The following is a 12,363-nucleotide window of genomic DNA, read 5'->3' on the forward strand; positions in this document are numbered from 1 at the left end:
AGTATTGCAGATCCCGGAAAATATTTCAGCGACTGTATCTACTCCATCTGTAAAACAAGTGCGAAAACAATCGGTAAGACGCAGTACCTCTAGCTACAAAAAAAGAAATGAAATTTTATTAGAAATGAAGAATGACCTAAAAAAAGTTTACAATGAGAAGTCGGCTAGAGATGAACGAAGGTTACAGTTGGAAGCAGCAAAACATGAAGATAGGGTTCGTAGAACAAATATTCTGCAGTTATTGGTACAATCAACTAATACCCTGGCCTGGGAAGCAAGGCAAGACACTGAAGATACCCAGTAATAGGTGCCATAAAATAGGGTTCCTTTGCATATAGGGTAAAAAGCATAATTTCCATCATAACACCCTTTTCAAACAATAACAATCTTAAAATACCTACAGTAAGTGTTGTCATCAAGAATAATATCAATATAGTGTAAATAAAGCAGTCATGAAATGTATTCTCTGAACCCTAGGTGCTTAGTAACCCCATTATATGAGACCTGCATTTGTTTTTTTGAACCTAATAATATACATTTATGTTATTACCTCTATAATCTTAAGGCGGAACGCTTTGTGATTTAATTTAAAAAACTGTGATCCTTATGTAAGGCAAAAAGGCTGTTTAAAATTCTTAAGATTATTTTCCAGAATGAGTTTAAGTTTTTTTTTTATTGTAAGGTAGCTATAATTGCCTCAGTCAATAATTTGGTCACCTGTCAAAAACCATCAGCATTCCACATGTCAAACAATGCCTTAGACAATACTATGCACATGGAATTTAAATTTTTATGCAGGTGGGAAGCTAGTTTTTATACAATTGACCATATCAATGCGGCAGCTATACTTATAAGAATCTATATTTTTTTGTGAGAAATTTATTAGTTTTAAGTACACATTTGTATTTTCCATAGTCTTAAGATTAGCAAAGTGTGTTTCCTTTTTTGTTAAAAATATTACTTAGGAAATGTAAATTTTTGTTAATTATTCCTTTTGCTTATTTCATAATACTTATATGTATGTATATATAATAGTGTGACCCATTTGTTTGTGAGACAACTCAAAAATACACTTATTGACAAAAATAAAAGGCATAATAAAGTATAAACAGTTTTTTATTTATTTTACTGATTAAATAATAGGGCAGCTACGTAATTCCTATAAGCGTTTCCAGCCATGTTTTCCTCAATATTTTCTCCAACATATGGAGGTGGAATATTATCAGCTCCTTGAGGCTCTTCAATCAACTCCTGCTCTAGATTTAAAGTTAAGTTGTGCAAAACACAACAGGCTCTTATAAAATGACATATCAATGTCTCATCTCTAAGTTTTAGATGGTATAGCTGCCTAAATTTTTGTTTTAGAATTCCAAAGACATGTTCGATGACAATGCGACAATGGCTTAATTTGATATGAAATTTTTTTTCAATTTCACTCAAATTACCATTGTCCTTATATGGTGTCAAAACATTGCGTAGACAAGGATAGGCACTATCTGCTAGGATAACTTTTTCTCCACATCTTTCGGGTAAACTATGAAATAGTGGAGAATTATTAAACACCCTTGCATCGTGCACCGACCCAGGAAAGCCAATGAACACATCTCTAATTTTACGGCTTGAATCACAGACTACTTGAAACTGAAAAAAGGAAACATTTAAGTTATAATTGTCAAATAAAACCTTGTTGTCGCCAAAAAGGAATGGGACAGCCAAAATTATTTTGGGTTTACTCAATCATCATTTTAACCCAAAATGACATTCTCAAAGTCAAAAAATACATGCACAAATTTTTGACTGTCATTTTAGGTTGAAATGATGGTCGAGTGGATGAAAAATAATTTTAACTGTCTAATGCCTTGTATAAATTCAACCATAAAACTTACCTGAATGGAATAAAACTTCTTTCTATTCAAATAGCTCTCTGGATCATTTTTAGGTTGGTCAATCCTAATATGTGACCCATCCATAGCCCCAAGCACACCAGGAAAACCCATTTCCAAAAATTGTTGTTCAATTACAACTTTTTCGTTCTCTGTTGGCCAGCATATTACCTCTCTCGACTTATTACTTAAGAAGTAAGTTACATTGTGTATTAAAACATGTAACGTACTCATAGCAATATTAAATCTGTCACTAACATCTCTAAATGAGGCAGCTTCATGACTTGCGTACCAAATAAAAATACATATCGACTTTTCAGCACCAATTCTTAATAATCCGGTGTCTTTTTTAGGATAATATTCAGACTCCTGGAAGTCTCTAGCTAGCTCTATGACCACAAGTCTCGGAACTTTAAAATGCTCTAAGAATTCTTGTTCTGTATACATGGGCATTATGCTCTCGGCATAGTTTTCATTTTTCTGCCTATGTTGCAACACTTCTGGTATAACAACTTCCAAAACACCCTCTAAATCGTCAGAAGAAGCTGATGTATCGCTAGATGTTAAAAGCTCCTCCTAATAAGCCAAAATACATTGTGTAAAAAAAAATCTTTAAAAAATTAATTACCTACTATTAATGCAGTTACATTCATTTTTATTCCAGTCCTAATGTTTAAAATAAATATAAAGGTCCAAAACCAAAGCAATTAGCAATATTCAAAATTTCAAAAAGTTGTGTTTAGTAAATAAACAATCAGAATCAGCTGTTTACTGTCAGTGCGTCAAGCATTCGGGTTCCATACCATGCAGAATTGAAACGGGAGCGATTCGGATTTTACTTTATGGCGCAACGAGTTCTGCGCAGTTCTAGAATAATCCCAAAATCGGAACCAAAACGAAGCTAAAGAGCCCCATAGACTTCGTTCAATTCGCGCGAATCGGCCCGTACGTACAAAATCGCGCAAACTAGGGTGGAACAGTTTAAAGCTCACACACACTACGAACAATTAGCACGGTTCAGTCAGTGGAATTAAAACGCGCGAATAATGATATCTCGAAAGTGTGTCCTAGCAGTGGCGGCAGTTCTGGCAGTAAAAAAAAAAGAAGAAAAATCGTACAAAGTGGTGCAAGAATTGGCTTTTAAAAAGGAAGACCTTTTCTCATATCAATCTATTAAACGAGTTATTATTAGAACCTGGAGATTGGCATAACTATTTGCGTATGGACGAGGCAACCTATTTGGAACTGTTGCAACTTGTAACGCCTTTAATAGCCAAACAAAATACACATTTAAGGGAAGCAATAAGTCCTCACGAAAGGCTTACAGCTACTTTGCGATTTATCGCTACTGGTAGAAGTTATGAAGATCTAAAGTTCTCAGTTATAATTTCGCCTCAATCACTGGGACAAATTATTCCGGATACTTGTGCAGCAATATATTCAGTACTAAAAAAGGACTATTTCAGGGCAAGTAATATTTTTTATTAAATCACAAAATAACTACAACAAAAGTAATAATTCTTCAATAAAATAAAATATAACATTTTTTATCAAACATAATAGGTATAATAAAAACACATTAGAATTCGTTGAACTGAATACGTGCTGGCGCTAGTATTTTGTAGCTGTGATTGTTGTTGAGAATTGAATGACGTAACTGGCAACATTTCGAAATAGTTACTCGTAGGAACGTTTGTAGATGTTGATGGATCTACAGAAGATGCATTATTCAAATTTAGACGAGTATTGCGATTTATATTACCAAGTTGTGCCTCAAACAGAATGTCGGTAATTAATTTTTCTGCTACTAGGCTAACTTCTTTAGGCAAGCCTCTAAGCTTGTTTGCGACATTTTTCCCAACAATATCGTATTCATCTTTTTCTTTCTTTGAGTCCAACTCCTGCTGCACTCGAAGCAAAACGCTATCGCAAAGATTTCTTTGTTTAGGTTTTTTAAAAGTCCTTGTATTAGGGGTATATGTTTTAGATGAACTATCTCTGCTTTCATCAAGCGAATCATCGGTGGCTTGTGTCTCTAATGATACAGGCGATAGAAGTGGGGACTCATCGCTACCATGATCCTGTAATAATAAATAAATAAATAAATAAACACTGAATATATTTTTTTTAAATATTACAAACATTTTATTATATGATGAAAATATGATACCAATTTTTTTTTATTTCAGTTTCCGTCAAATGAAAGAGAATGGACATCAATAGCAAGGCAATTTGAGACTAGATGGAATTTTCCGAACTGCTTAGGAGCTGTCGATGGAAAGCATGTGCAGATCATGGCACCACAAGACAGCGGACCGTATTTTTATAATTATAAGGGTTTCCATAGCCTGGTGCTGTTAGCAATTGCTAATGCGAATTACGAGTTTATTTTTGTTGATTTTGGCACCAATGGAAGACTTTCTGACGGCGGAGTTATTGAGAACACAGTTTTTTATCAAAAGCTAATGAAAACACCTTGAAAATTCCACCGCCTTCGAGCCCCACAAATTCTGAAATGAAACTACCTTTTGTGTTTGTTGCAGATGAAGCCTTTACCTTGAGACCAGATTTTATGAAACCCTATGCTCAACGAGAATTAACGCCACATCGCAGAGTGTTTAATTATAGATTATCCAGGTCTCGAAGAATAATCGAAAATGTCTTCGGTATTATGGCTGCACGTTTTCAAATTTTTCACAAAGCAATTAATGTTAAATTGGAAAACATAGAGAAGATTGTAATGGCATGTTGTATTTTACACAACTTTTTAAGACGGAAAATAGGCGATCATTATACGCCAGCAAGTAGCCTAGATGTAGATGATATTGAGAATGGTACAACCCAGTTAGGCCTAAGACCAGGGCCAAATACCTTAACAGACCTTCAAAAAAGTTTTTCGCGTCATGCATCGGAAAATGATGTACGAGAGTCTTTCATGCGTTACTTTAATAATGAAGGGGCTATACAATGGCAAAATAAATTTATTTAGATTTAAAAATAATGTTTACTAAACACTTAAGTAATTTAAAAAAATATGCCATTTATAATGTATGTTTAAAATATATTATGTTCTAATAATTATTATAGATATTTTTTCTGTTTATATTTAAACAGATTTTATCTCCTTATAATATTAATAATTATACTCTATTTCAGAAGTGTGTAGAGCAATAAAACCTCATTAGGTATGCAAAAGTGGTACCTGGTGATTCACCAATATTTTATGCCACTACCTTAGTTGGGTATTAGTTTCAATGTAAAATTCTTTCTTTTCGTTGATTGCAGGTAGTGCCACCCGGTTTTGGGTCAATTTATGAGTTTTGCCCATTGTTACCCACTGATAAACATTGAAAACGGCTCGCCAAAGGCGTGCAACTGGGACTTGTTTTTTACCTTATAATTAATGTACTTAAATGCTATTTTATTTTAGAAAGTTACTTTTGTTTAAATGGAATAATATATTTTTTTCACAAATTTATTGAACATAATATGTAGAGTAAAACAGTTGAAAATGTCACTTTTGGATCTGGCACTTTTTGAACAGTGTATAACAATTTTAAATTATAATAGATTGTAGTCTTCTTCGTCATCTGACGAACTGTCATCACCTCTTGACATTATAATTAAAGGATCGACTGTCTGATCGATGAGGTTGTCAAGATCCCACATTTTGTCCTCTTGCTTAATTACATGCTGGACTGCTTTTCGCCAATTCTCTGGTGTCGCTTCCGTAATGGCTTGATCAAACAGTAGCTTAACATCTTTAATTTTAAAGGTCGTGTTTTGTCTTGCTACAGTTCGCAGTGATATGGCGGTAAGCGCAGTACAGTTATATTATATTTTTCGGCTATATCTTCCACGGCGTATTTCATGAAACGAGTTTTGTGTAAGTATGCTATTGCCAGCAGTTCTTTTTTTATCAAATTTGCTTCAAACGCAATACCTTTTGCAGTCAGCCAATCGATAATTTCTTGCTTTCTCCAACTTGAAGTTGGCGTCTTCTCTATTCGCCGTGAATGATAGCTTGCGTTATCCATAACCACCACCCAATTAGCCGGAAGAAATTTTATCATTTCACCAAAATAGTCCTCGAAAACGTCTGAGTTCATGTCTTCATGGTAATCTCCTGTGCGAGTCGACTCAAAGGTTAGCAGACCTTCTTTTAAAAATCCCTCTTCGCTTCCAATATGTGTGATTATAAGTCTTTTTCCTTTTCCTGAAGGTACTTTAATACCCGTAGACAGGCCTTCTATGAAAGCTTGGTGAGCACTGGTTATATTTTTGTCTTGCCACATTTTTTGGACTATATAACCTTCGTTAATCCACGTCTCATCAAGATAAAAAACTTTCTTTTGCTCCCTGCGGTACTGATTGATACTTCTCAAGTATTGTCGTCTCCAACAAACAATTTCGTCGCTCTCCAGTAAAAGTGCTTTGCGGTTATGCTTTTCCCAGGCAAAATCCATATTTTTTAAAGTTTTCCATAAAAGTTTTCTACTTATCAACGGAATACTGTCATCTCGGCCAAGCTCCATTAAAATTTTGTCTAGGGTGGGTATTTCCTTTTTAAAATAAAAAGAGTGAACTTTTCTTCGAATTATACATTTAGCATTTTCATCAAGGACTTTTGTAGGTCGTCCTGGCTTTTGCTTGGGAGATTCCACTTGACCTGCTTCTTTTCTTTCCCGCAACAATTTGAAAATGGTGGACTTTCCAATTCCACTCATTCGAGAACATTTTTCAACAATTTCTTGCACAGTAAAACTAGGGTAATCGTGTTTTATGCAATCATGTACATTTAAAATAATAACTTTTTCACTCAGCGATAGTGGAGAATTTTTAGTACATCTTTTCGTTGGACTGAATACCTCAATTTTTTAAATATTGGGATAATAATATTGTGATTACACTGCAGCGTAGCAGTGACTACTAACGTTTAAAATATGATTTAAAAGTATTTATAGTCTGTATATATTACCTGACCCCATTTTGACATGTTACAAAGCGTTAAAAGATAGGTACCTATACAAAAGGATTAAAAGTATTTATTTAGTATTTAATCTCTTTCAAAATAAAGGCATTTAATCCGTGAAAATTAAATTCATAAATATCATTAGTACCTGCGCCTATGAACTACCACGAAATGTAGCCAAACAGAACGGAATTCCCCAGTTTATTGCTCTATACACTTCTGAAATAGAGTATAGAGGTAAAAACCGGATTTATATGTATTTACAAAATACATATAACATAATTTAAGTGTTTTCTATAACATATACCTACTATATAGGTTTTTCTACATTATAATCCATATACAGGTGTGTATATACTTTCAAACATAAAAAAATGGTCTCTCTTTAATTTTGATTACCACATTTATTTTATTATTTTTTTGGAAATTTGACAACGGTTGACAAATTATAAAAATTACAAAGCATATCGGTAATTCCCCAAAGCCCAAAGCATATAGGTAAATACGATTTGTACGTTTATCACTTATAATAATTATGAAGATGGAAAGGCTCGGGCTAAATCTGCTTGTCTAAAAAAAATAATAGTAGATTATTTTTATGCATTTATAGCATTTTTAATTTACTTGATTAGTGAATCTTTTCGGCACGTCAAGTATAGTCCTTGCTCGGGTTTAATCACCGTGCCGAAAGTATCTTGTGATTCTACAGCACTTAGATCTTGTAAGGAAATACATGCATATAAAATCCATATTGTCAAACGAAGATAATTCATTAAAAAACATTTTAAATTTTATTTTATTAATATAAAAATCACTTAAAAATATTCGTTCAGTATACCAGGTCATTTACCCACAAATTGTGTAAGTAACAATTTCCTGATTGCATGATGAAATAACCAAGTCATTTCCATCGTAAAAAGATTGCAAAAGTACTTTGTCGACAGAACGATGGTTTGGAAAAAACCGGAAATTCTGCTGACAAAAGAAAATTAACACTAGGGTACGACGAACGAAATTTGGCAGAGTTACGAGCGGGTCTGGGGCAAGAAGAGGTAACCGAAAGCAGTGCGGAAAAGCTTTGTGAAATGTTTGCTCCAAGAATAATAATAATGTAAGTACAACATTTTATCATATCGAAGAAGATCACAATTATTGTCACTTTATTAAGTTACGTAACATTACTTTCACTTTAATTATAGAATTCGCTACATATTCCCATGTACTTAAATTATTAATCCTGTTATGTCGATCTTAGTTTATCTCTTGTCAAATTAGCTCTTTTATTTGGGTAACTCTACTTAAATCGTTATAATTATATTTTGCTGTCAATACAAGGTATTTAGTAAACTATATTTTGTTTCAATGCTAAAGCGTACCTTAAGGTCCCAGTTACATACAATGTATGTAACCGTCACACGGCCTTGTCCTAGACCGGGCCAACCCCCGGTGTGACATATGGTGGAGGCGCCGTCCCTTTTTCCTTTTTTTTTTTAGCGAGACATGTTAGTTTTTTTTTTATTATACAGATTAGACATAAAGTGGAGGCACAGTTTATTTTCTTTTCTATACAGTATGATTAAAAATTTAATTAAGATCTTTTATTTTTATTTTTGATTTGCGACATAAAGAGGAAATGACAGAATTAATAATTTTAAAACATAATTTAGAGATATAAAATTTAATACAATAATATACAATAATTGCGGTCTTCGACATTAAGGTCTATTTTATTTTATTTTTTATTTTTGACATACTTCAGTAGATATATCGAATATATATGAATATAGGTAATACTTTAAATTTAAGTTTTTTTAATTCAGCGAATTTTATCATTCCATTTATTATTTATTTCATAATTTATTTATAAATTAAAGTGTATAAATTTAACAACGTCGGCAAACAAAATTTTGCGCTTACCAATTATCAGTTTAATCTTCGAGCTAAACCGAACGGCTTCCACTTATCACGAAATAAAATCTCTCCCACAAGGAATGTCAACACACTACCACACATTAAACAACTCTTCTTGACACGTCGAGACATATAAACATTCATTAAATATACATTAGAAGAATAATGCGTCTCCGTTCTATGGCAGGATTCGCACCTCCAGACACAACGATATTCTCCCATAATCCGTAACTATTTAACTAACTTATAAAACCATAAATTAAACACAAGTTAATAAGCGCTTTTCGATAAATTCGCAAAACTAACAGTAATTGGAGAAACATGTACCAACTAAGAGGAAGTTTTATGTTACCAACAAAGTCACTAATACGTCATGTATAAAACTCTTAATTCTGGGAAAATAATATATTCATAAATTATATATATATACTTATATTATTTTATTAATATATCGATGTCTTGTCACAAGTAAAAAACCTAAAAAAAAAAAAAAAAAAAATATACAAATAAATGTCGTTATACTGTTAACGCTAATGAACGAAGACGGGATTGTAACCCGCAGTAAAACAAAGAATAAAGTCGAAAAACCAGGTCCCTTAGATTTTTCAAATATTTCCGAATTTAACCCCAAGCACCAAAGCTCGAGTGCTAATGCATTTGCTTCGGCAGTGTCATTAAAAAGGACACCACCAAATTCAGCGAAAGTTTGTGGTAGCCAATTTACATTTGATTTGCCATTACACAAAACAGGTAACACAAAAAGCAGTTCTACACTAAACCAAACACCGAGATCCTCGACACCCAGACCTACATCTACAAAATCAAACGATATTTTAAATTTAAAACAATCAAACAAAATAACACATTTTCAAGAGCCAAACCCAGATTTTGACTCACAAGAAGATACACTGGTCCAAGACACATCAACACTAAACACGACTTCAGAAGAAGTTCAATCCACGAACACAACTGTAATTCCTGTAGAAAATAACCAAATTCAAGTAACAGCACACACAAATACACCGCAACACCCTAACGCTAAAATGGCAAATACAACTCTCGAAAACGCTCTAGCTGAGACAAAAAATCCAGCTACTCCGAAATTCATAACCCCACCCTTTTTCGATCCAAGCTTAGACTCGCCAATAATATTTTTATCAAAATACGAAAAAACCGCTTTAAATAATGGTTGGAATGACGCATATAAAATATCATATTTAGGTAATTTCTTAGAATCACCGGCAAATTTTTGGTATAGGGACTATTCAAGTAACGAAAGAAATAAACCCAAAACCTGGGAAGAAATTAAAGAGGACTTTATAAGGGAGTACAGTGGGGACCAACCACTAAGAAAAATAAAGTTCAGACTAAATACAAGAAAACAAGCGGACAACGAAGACATTAAAAAATATTATTATGATATAGTTTCGTTATGCCATGAAGTTGATCCAAAAATGACATTCGAAACCTTCAAGGATCATTTTGAAAAAGGCCTGCACCCATCGTACTATGAAACGTACTACCTAATGAGTTCAAACGAGTTAGACCACCAACAGCTCAAAACACTAGTCCTAAAACTAAGTGAAATAAGAGAAAGAGCTTTGGTTAACCAAATGACATCACAAACGTCATTATTAAGCATAAGTGGAGAAAGGTCAGGAAGTACCAATACTAAACCACTAGAAGGAACAAGCTACGAAAACAAAAATCAAGGGCGCTCTAGGCAAAGGGGAAGGCCAAACTACTATACAAACCAACACTATAATTGGAATAGCACACGGTATAATGAAAACCAAAACATAGCAATTAGACCTTATTATAATGGAAACCAGAATACAGGAAATAAGTTTTATTACAATGGAAACCAAAACGTAGGGAATAGGCCCTATTACAGAGGAAACCAAGCTTCATCATATAGAGGGTCAAGAGGGCCAAGAGGCAACACTACACAATATAGGGGGAATCATAACCAAAATTTTAATGCAAGAAATACAAGGTACAGGGAAAGAGACAACAGCCTGCCAAGGTCACCATATAGATCAAGACAAGGCAACGGTCTCCCAAATACAAGAAGCAGAGATGGCAGACCACGCTGTACTACATGCAATCGCATTGGGCACTACTCATGCGAAAACGAAAACAGGAATGTCAGATTTTCAAGGGAGTCGTCCCCAAACGAAACCGGACGACTCCACTAGAAAGGGCCGAAGGAGTCGTCCTATACTCAGGGGCCAAAGCGCACCAAATTTTAAGTGTTAGAGGTTTAATTAATAAGGTAAACAAAATAGATATAATTTTAGATACAGGATCGAGTCAATGTGTAGTAAACAGTACCTTAGCAAGGGAAATCGAGCCCTTAGATTACGAAAAAAATTTAATTGCAGCAGGCGGACAAAAAATCAGGACGCTAGGTACTTCAAGAGTCGATATTAGGATAGGAGAGCTGGCTGGACACGTAATGGCATTAGTGGTAGACAACCTCTCAAAGCCTTTAATACTGGGCACTGATTTCCTATCAAAAACACAAGCTAACATAGACTACGGTAGGGAAACAGTCACCCTAAGAAAGGGAAACATCGAGACGACAGTTAAATTCCAACATGCGAGGTGTCAGGCAGAAACGGGAGCGACGATAGAACTCGAATTGCCACTGTGTTCATTAACGAAAAAATTAGCAACAACCAGCTATAAAATAAGCGCCAAAGAAGACTACACCTTAAGACCAAATATCGAGACTCAAGTACAACTAACAACAAACTATAACACCCCGGAAGAAATATTGGGTATGGATTTTACACAAAATGACGCATTTTTAATCCCAAGAGGAATGATTTGTATTTCAACACCGCATTTTGTCGAAAACAGCTTGGTAATGAATGTCGTAACAAGGCAAGCCCACCCAATAAAAATACTTAAAGGTATGACACTGGGGTATATAGAAAAACCTTGTATGTACAACCTGGTAGACTCCTCAATGCTCTACATAGAGACAGACGAAAGGGAAGATGAGCAAGTGACATTGGCCGACCACAAAATCAGCCATATCCGAGACACCCATATAAAAGCACAGCTTAAGGAACTCCTCGAAGAATTTGAGGACGTATTTTCTAAATCTCCAAAGTATATGGGACAAACGGACTTGGTAGAACACGACATAGACATAGGGGATTCACAGCCGATAAAGCAAAAGGCATATAGGGTCTCCCAAAAAGAGAGAGAGATTATAGACCAACAAATTAAAGAAATGGCAAAACATAACGTGATTCGCCCTAGTCAGTCAGCATGGTCAAGCCCTGTAGTTCTCGTAAAGAAAAAATCCGGAGAAACAAGATTTTGTGTAGACTACAGAAAATTAAATGAATGCACACAAAAAGTTAATTGGCCAATACCAAATATAGACGACATCATGACTTACTTAGGAAAAGCCAAACATTTTACTACCCTTGACATGTTCTCAGGATTCTGGCAGGTCAAAATCACAGAAAAAGCAAAACAATATACAGCATTTCAGGCACAAGGCCACGGTCTTTGGGAATTTAATTACATGAGTTTTGGACTATGTAACGCACCGGCCACGTTCCAAAAACTAGCAGACAA

At 34.4% G+C, this 12,363-nt stretch overlaps 1 pseudogene; it reads left to right on the forward strand.

The window, feature by feature from the left end:
• The first annotated feature begins 2,974 nt into the window (after positions 1 to 2,974).
• On the forward strand, positions 2,975 to 4,872 carry LOC126747061 (putative nuclease HARBI1; annotated as a pseudogene).
• Positions 4,873 to 12,363: the final 7,491 nt, after the last annotated feature.

This window comes from Anthonomus grandis, chromosome 18 (genome assembly GCF_022605725.1).
Source record: "Anthonomus grandis grandis chromosome 18, icAntGran1.3, whole genome shotgun sequence".
NCBI lineage: Eukaryota > Metazoa > Arthropoda > Insecta > Coleoptera > Curculionidae > Anthonomus > Anthonomus grandis.